At 60.1% G+C, this 7976-nt stretch overlaps 1 non-coding gene across 1 annotated transcript; it reads left to right on the top strand.

The window, feature by feature from the left end:
• Nucleotides 1-4706: 4706 nt before the first annotated feature.
• LOC142792069 (small subunit ribosomal RNA) lies at nucleotides 4707-6521 on the top strand. Its single transcript, XR_012890626.1, has one exon. It is a non-coding gene; the product is annotated as a small subunit ribosomal RNA (ribosomal RNA).
• Nucleotides 6522-7976: the final 1455 nt, after the last annotated feature.

Here is a 7976-nt window from a genome sequence, read left to right as displayed (position 1 = left end):
ATTCTAGGAAAAAAAAAAAAACACTTGTTCGCCGTTTTCTGCGCCGTGACTGGCAGCACTCCGGCGAAGCGAAACGGGGTCGATTCGAGCACGATATCGGCGTCTTTCGACGTGCTCGCCGGCGACCGTCGCACGAGTACGTCGCACGAGCGCGTCTGCCGGGGCGCCGTTTGCGAAGCCGACGCAAAAGTGGGAACCGCCGCTCGGATGATCGCCGCTTTCGGCAGAGTGAGTGTTGGCACTCCGGGGAAGCGAAACAGCGTGAATGCGCCCACGAAATCGGCGTATTTTGAAGTGCCCGCCGGCGACCGTCGCACGAGTACGGTAAACCGCGTCAGCCGGGGCGTAGTTCGGGACGCCGACGAAAAAGTGGGAAGCGCAACTCGGATCTTCGCCGTTTTTGCAGGAGTGAGTGGCGGCCCTCCTGCGAGACCAAGAAGCATCGATTCGTGCACGAATTCGGCGCCTTTCGACGTGATCGCCGGCGACCGTCGCTCGAGTAGGGCAAACCGCGTCTGCCGGGGCGGGCTTCGGGACGCCGATGCGAAAGTGGGAAACGCTGCTCGGATGTTCGCCGTTTTTGGCCGAGTGAGTGCTGGCACTCGGGCGAAGCCAAACGGGGCCGATTACGGCACGATATCGGCGTCTTTCGACGTGCCCGGCGGCGACCGTCGCACGAGTACGGTAAACCGCGTCAGCCCGGGCGGAGTTCGGGACGCCGATGCGAAAGTGGAGAACGCCGCTCGGATCTTCGCCGTTTTTGGAGGAGTGAGTGGCGGCACTCCGGAGAAGCCAAGGAGCGCCAATTAGCGCACGATATCGGCGTCTTTCGACGCGCTCGCCGGCGACCGTCGAACGAGTAGGGCAAACCGCGTCTGCCGGGGCGGGGTTTACGACGCCGACGCAAAAGTGGGAACCGCCGCTCGGATGTTGGCCGTTTTTGGCAGAGTGAGTGCTGGCACACCGGCGACGCGAAAGAGCGCGAAAGCGCCCACGAAAGTGGCGTATTTGGACGTGCTTGACGGCGACCGCTGCAGGAGTACGAAAAACCACGTCAGCCGGGGCGAGCGACCCACGGCGGTCTGGGTGCTTATCGCTGCTATTATAGGGGCACCCCGGCAGACGCAGAAAAAAAAATTTTTTTTCGACCTTCTTTTTTGCTGGTCGAGCTCGGGTAACCCAGGTCGCAATGGGAGCCGCGCACGAAAGCGGCGTCGCGAGACGCGTTCGCGGTCGCTAGTCGCACGAGCTCGGCAACCGCGTCAGCCGGCGCGGAGTTCGGGATGCCGACGGCTAAGTGGGTACCGCTGCTCGGATGTTCGCCGTTTTTGGCCGAGTGAGTGCTGGCACTCCGGCGAAGCGAAACGGGGCCGATTCGGGCACGATATCGGCGTATTTCGACGTGCTCGCCGGCGACCGTCGCACGAGTACGGCAAAGCGCGTCTGCCGGGGCGAGGTTTGCGATGCCGACGAAAAAGTGGGAAGCGCCGCTCGGATCTTCGCCGTTTTTGCAGGAGTGAGTGGCGGCCCTCCTGCGAGACCAAGAAGCATCGACTCGCGCACGATATCGGTGTCTTTCGACGTGCCCGCCGGCCACCGCCGCACGAGTACGGCAAACCGCGTATGCCGGGGCGGGGTTGGCGACGCCGACGCAAAAGTGGGAACCGCCACTAGGATGTTCGCCGTTTTTGGCAGAGTGAGTGCTGGCACACCGGCGACGCGAAAGAGCGCGAAAGCGCCCACGAAAGTGGCGTATTTGGACGTGCTTGACGGCGACCGCTGCAGGAGTACGAAAAACCACGTCAGCCGGGGCGAGCGACCCACGGCGGTCTGGGTGCTTATCGCTGCTATTATAGGGGCACCCCGGCAGACGCAGAAAAAAAAATTTTTTTTCGACCTTCTTTTTTGCTGGTCGAGCTCGGGTAACCCAGGTCGCAATGGGAGCCGCGCACGAAAGCGGCGTCGCGAGACGCGTTCGCGGTCGCTAGTCGCACGAGCTCGGCAACCGCGTCAGCCGGCGCGGAGTTCGGGATGCCGACGGCTAAGTGGGTACCGCTGCTCGGATGTTCGCCGTTTTTGGCCGAGTGAGTGCTGGCACTCCGGCGAAGCGAAACGGGGCCGATTCGGGCACGATATCGGCGTATTTCGACGTGCTCGCCGGCGACCGTCGCACGAGTACGGCAAAGCGCGTCTGCCGGGGCGAGGTTTGCGATGCCGACGAAAAAGTGGGAAGCGCCGCTCGGATCTTCGCCGTTTTTGCAGGAGTGAGTGGCGGCCCTCCTGCGAGACCAAGAAGCATCGACTCGCGCACGATATCGGTGTCTTTCGACGTGCCCGCCGGCCACCGCCGCACGAGTACGGCAAACCGCGTATGCCGGGGCGGGGTTGGCGACGCCGACGCAAAAGTGGGAACCGCCACTAGGATGTTCGCCGTTTTTGGCAGAGTGAGTGCTGGCACTCCGGCGAAGCGAAAGAGCGCGAATGCGCCCACGAAAGTGGCGTGTTTGGACGTGCTTGACGACGACCACCGCAGGAAAACGAAAAACCACGTCAGCCGGGGCGAGCGACCCATGGCGGTCTGGGTGCTTATCGCTGCTATTATAGGGGCACCCCGGCAGACGCAAAAAAAAAAAAAATTTTTTTCGACATTCTTTCTTGCTCGTCGACCTCGGGTGACCCAGGTCGCAGTGGGAGCCGCGCACGAAAGCGGCGTCGCGAGACGGCTTCGCGGTCGCTAGTCGCACGAGCTCGGCAACCGCGTCTGCCGGGGCGGAGTTCGGGACGCCGACGGCTAAGTGGGAACCGCCGCTCGGATGTTCGCCGTTTGTGGCCGAGTGAGTGCTGGCACTCCGGCGAAGCCAAACGGGGCCGATTCCGGCACGATATCGGCGTCTTTCTACGTGCTCGCCGGCGACCGTCGCACGAGTACGGCAAAGTGCGTCTGCCGGGGCGGGGTTTGCGACGCGTACGCAATAGTGAGAACCGTCGCTCGGATGTTCGTCGTCTTTCGCCGAGCCAGTGCTGGCACTCCGGCGAAGCCGAACGGAGCCGATTCGGGCACGATATCGGCGTCTTTCCACGTGCTCGCCGGCGACCGTCGCACGAGTACGGTAAACCGCGTCAGCCGGGGCGGAGTTCGGGACGCCGATGCGAAAGTGGGAAGCGCCGCTCGGATCTTCGCCGTTTTTGGAGGAGTCAGTGGCGGCACTCCGGTGAAGCCAAGGTGCGCCAATTCGCGCACGATATCGGCGTCTTTCGACGTGCCCGCCGGCCACCGTCGCACGAGTACGGCAAACCTCGTCTGCCGGGGCGGGGTTTGCGACGCCGACGCAAAAGTGGGAACCGCCGCTCGGATGTTCGCCGTTTTTGGCAGAGTGAGTGCTGGCACTCCGGCGAAGCGAAAGAGCGTGAATGCGCCCACGAAAGTAGCGTATTTGGACGTGCTTGACGGCGACCGCCGCAGGAGTACGAAAAACCACGTCAGCCGGGGCGAGCGACCCACGGCGGTCTGGGTGCTTATCGCTGCTATTATAGGGGCACCCCGGCAGACGCAGAAAGAAAAAAAAAAAAATGGGGACATGGCGTGCGTCACCGTGCGGCTTCGCAGCGTTGCCGAAGTCGCCGAGCCCTTCGACTGAGCCGAACGGCGGACAGGGAACGTTGGTCGGCCGTTCTAACCTGTCGGTGCCACGCCGAGACGTCGTTAAGGAAAACCGCGTCGTGGGCCTCTACGACGCCGTCGAGTCGTTGTACGTTTGGTGTCCAGCGTGTCGGCGGCGAGTAGCGGACACGTCGTTCACGACTTCGGTCTTTCGCAGTCGACGCGAACTTGCGGAGAGTCGTGGTGCCTCACGTTTTCGGCAGAAACCGCGGCGGAATTTTCCCGTGCGTGCGCGCACGACCTCGGTGCTGTGCCGTCAGCGTAGTGTTGCACAAACTCGTGGCCTACCCAAGGTGCGGTACGTTTGCGGCCGTATCCTCGGTGGGAATTTCGTGAGTAGGGTCGCAAATTCTACGACCTCGGCGGGTTTGAGAGCGACGTAGACTTGTGGCACGCTCAACGTGCCACACGTTTCGGGGCACACCCGCGGTGAAATTTTCTCGAGTACGCTCGTATTAGTGCCCAAGGAGGTCTGGGTACTTATCGCTGCTATTATGTGGGGGTTCTCGTGAGCGGCGTACGCGAAAGCGACCGGGTGTCTGATATGCGGCGGGCTTCGGCCTCGTCAAGCGTGTCCTCGGGTCTGCTCCAGGGGAATCCACGGCAGTCGTCTGCAGCCTCATCCGCTTGATGCGTTAGGGGCTGGTTGTCGGACGGTGCCGTTTTACCACGATATCGAGGTGTGTTCCGTGTCGTCCTCGGGCGATTCAGATGCGAAAGCGCCGAAGACGCGGGCGTGACCCGTCGTCTGGCGGCTTTGCAGTCTCGGCTCCGTTGCTAGTTCCGGCCGGTCCACCGACAGTGCAGCGGGCTTGGGCAACCCGCACGGCGCGACCGAGTCGATGCAACGAAAAAGAGCGAGCATGAACGTGCTTCTTGCCGCACGGCTCCCACTCGTCTTTCGGGAAGGTTGTGCCGTAGCGAGCTCGAACGCCGTCATCTCGGAGTGCAAAATAAGCGTGTTGGGGCGCCTGAAGGTGGCCTCCGCCGCACACAGACTGCGTCCGGCCCGCCGAAGGCGAGGACGGACGCGCAGTCGAACGATTACCTGGTTGATCCTGCCAGTAATCATATGCTTGTCTCAAAGATTAAGCCATGCATGTCTAAGTACATGCCGAAATAAGGCGAAACCGCGAATGGCTCATTAAATCAGTTATGGTTCCTTAGATCGTTTCTTCCTACTTGGATAACTGTGGCAATTCTAGAGCTAATACATGCAGTGAGCCTGGAGCCCTTTGGGTAACGGGTGCTTTTATTAGACCAAGATCGATCGGGTTTCGGCCCGTATTGTGTGGTGACTCTGGATAACTTTGTGCTGATCGCATGGCCACGAGCCGGCGACGTTTCTTTCAAGTGTCTGCCTTATCAACTTTCGATGGTAGGTTACTTGCTTACCATGGTTGTTACGGGTAACGGAGAATCAGGGTTCGATTCCGGAGAGGGAGCCTGAGAAACGGCTACCACATCCAAGGAAGGCAGCAGGCGCGCAAATTACCCACTCCCGGCACGGGGAGGTAGTGACGAAAAATAACAATACGGGACTCTTTTGAGGCCCCGTAATTGAAATGAGTACACTCTAAATCCTTTAACGAGGATCAATTGGAGGGCAAGTCTGGTGCCAGCAGCCGCGGTAATTCCAGCTCCAATAGCGTATACTAAAGCTGCTGCGGTTAAAAAGCTCGTAGTTGGATCTCAGTTCCAGACGAGTAGTGCATCTACCCGATGCGACGGCTCGGACTGAACATCATGCCGGTTCTTTCTTGGTGCACTTCATTGTGTGCCTCGAGATGGCCGGTGCTTTTACTTTGAAAAAATTAGAGTGCTCAACGCAGGCGAGTCGCCTGAATAAACTTGCATGGAATAATAGAACAAGACCTCGTTTCTGTTCTGTTGGTTTTTGGAATACGAGGTAATGATTAAGAGGGACGGACGGGGGCATTCGTATTGCGGCGCTAGAGGTGAAATTCTTGGACCGTCGCAAGACGAACTACTGCGAAAGCATTTGCCAAGAATGTTTTCATTGATCAAGAACGAAAGTCAGAGGTTCGAAGGCGATCAGATACCGCCCTAGTTCTGACCATAAACGATGCCAACCAGCGATCCGCCTGAGTTACTCAAATGACTCGGCGGGCAGCTTCCGGGAAACCAAAGTATTTGGGTTCCGGGGGAAGTATGGTTGCAAAGCTGAAACTTAAAGGAATTGACGGAAGGGCACCACCAGGAGTGGAGCCTGCGGCTTAATTTGACTCAACACGGGAAAACTTACCCGGCCCGGACACTGGGAGGATTGACAGATTGAGAGCTCTTTCTTGATTCGGTGGATGGTGGTGCATGGCCGTTCTTAGTTGGTGGAGCGATTTGTCTGGTTAATTCCGATAACGAACGAGACTCTAGCCTATTAAATAGGTGCGGGGTTCCCAGCACCTTACAACCTTCTTAGAGGGACAAGCGGCTCCTAGCCGCACGAAACAGAGCAATAACAGGTCTGTGATGCCCTTAGATGTCCGGGGCCGCACGCGCGCTACACTGAAGGAAGCAGCGTGTCTTTATCCCTGTCTGAAAAGACTGGGTAACCCGTGGAACTTCTTTCGTGATTGGGATAGGGGCTTGCAATTGTTCCCCTTGAACGAGGAATTCCCAGTAAGCGCGAGTCATAAGCTCGCGTTGATTACGTCCCTGCCCTTTGTACACACCGCCCGTCGCTACTACCGATTGAATGATTTAGTGAGGTCTTCGGACCGATGTCCGGCGCGGCCTTTCGGTTGCGCCGGTCTGTTGGAAAGATGACCAAACTTGATCATTTAGAGGAAGTAAAAGTCGTAACAAGGTTTCCGTAGGTGAACCTGCGGAAGGATCATTAACGGATTGTGAAGGGTGAGCGCCTCAGCTGCGTCTGCGCCCGACACTTTCTGCCGCTGACCCCGTTTGGACGCGGGGTCGGCTTTTCCCCACGGGGCTGCCTGAATGTGGAGCGGCACCCCGTGACAAATTGTTGCGCCCAGCGGACGCCAACACCGCGACCTTGGACGGTCGGCCAGGTGGCGGACGCGGGTACAAACGGCGCAACGCACTCATAGGTCGGCTTTCGACCCGCCACTGCACCGTGGCTCGAAGCGCTCGAAATGCGCGACCCGACCGCTGCGGGACCGCCTAGTACTGTAAACAGGAGCGGCGGAGCGCGAACGGCGAGTCGTGGTTACGTCGGTAGAAGGCGAGGCTGCGCGTTCCCGAAACGCCAGCCGAGTGCCCTCCCGACCGTTCGAGCGTGCAAGAACGAGACCCGACAATCGCGCGGCGACTGCCAAGTACGAGAGGAACGGCACAAGCGTCGGCGGTCGGTCAAGGAACTGGCGATGTGACGGGTCCGCTGTGCACCAGTGCATACCGTCCCGCCGTCCGCGGCAAGCGCCTCCGCGTCCTCGGGTGACGGAGGCTGCCGGTCGGTTCTTGCAGGCGAGGGATCTCGCTGGCACCGGTTCGCGTTGACGCGCGGCCGGTCATGGCACGGCGATGCGACGGCCGAGGTGCGCAGTACTCGATGGAGGAACCGCACGCTCCGATGACCGTCCCGCCCTCCGCGGCGTATGCGTACCGACCGTAATGGTTGCAGCAGCGCCGGCCGGCTTTTGAATTCGCCACACGAAACACGGTGCGAGATCGCGGTTAGGGGAGCGTCGACGTTGCCAGGCGTTTTGCTTGCTGCCGAGGGAAAGGCGGCACGGCCACGTCGCGCTCGTCGCGATTAGCGGGTCTGCGCGCTTTGGGAAGGTGCCGCAACGACTTGCCGAAAGAGGAAGCACGGAAGAACGAGGGACTTGGACGTCCCGACAATTGAACGCACTTGCGGCCAGGCCCTTGCTGGCTTCGTTCTTCCGCCTCGAGTAGGCTCGTACGCGGCTCCGGCGCCGAAAGTGGTCCTTGGCACCGACTTCGGTGGACGTGGGAAGTGCCGCGCAAGTACGGCGCGCCTGGCTCCACCTGTTGGCTAAAGTAGGCAGCCGGATCGGCATTTTGGTGTGCGGTGGCAAACCGTGGATGCGAAAAAAGCTTGTGCGATTTCGTGGAACAAAAAGCGGGGGTCCCCCTTTTTATGCGGAGGAGACCGACCCGCCTGCCGTGGTGAACCGCGACGCCACGGTAAAAACGGGAGAGGCTTGTCGATGGGACCGTGCATCCCGCGCTCCACGGAGGCCGGGAGGCGGCCGCCCGAGGAAATGTGTAGCCGTCGAGGCCCGCATCTGCGTGCACTCTTATCCAAATGGGTGTACCGCAGGCATTTTCTGGTTAGGCGGGCCAATGAGAGCGAGCACACAAC

This window comes from Rhipicephalus microplus, unplaced genomic scaffold (assembly GCF_043290135.1).
Source record: "Rhipicephalus microplus isolate Deutch F79 unplaced genomic scaffold, USDA_Rmic scaffold_202, whole genome shotgun sequence".
Lineage (NCBI taxonomy): Eukaryota > Metazoa > Arthropoda > Arachnida > Ixodida > Ixodidae > Rhipicephalus > Rhipicephalus microplus.
Note: the sequence above shows the minus strand (reverse complement) of the source record. Positions and strands in the feature narration are given on the sequence as shown.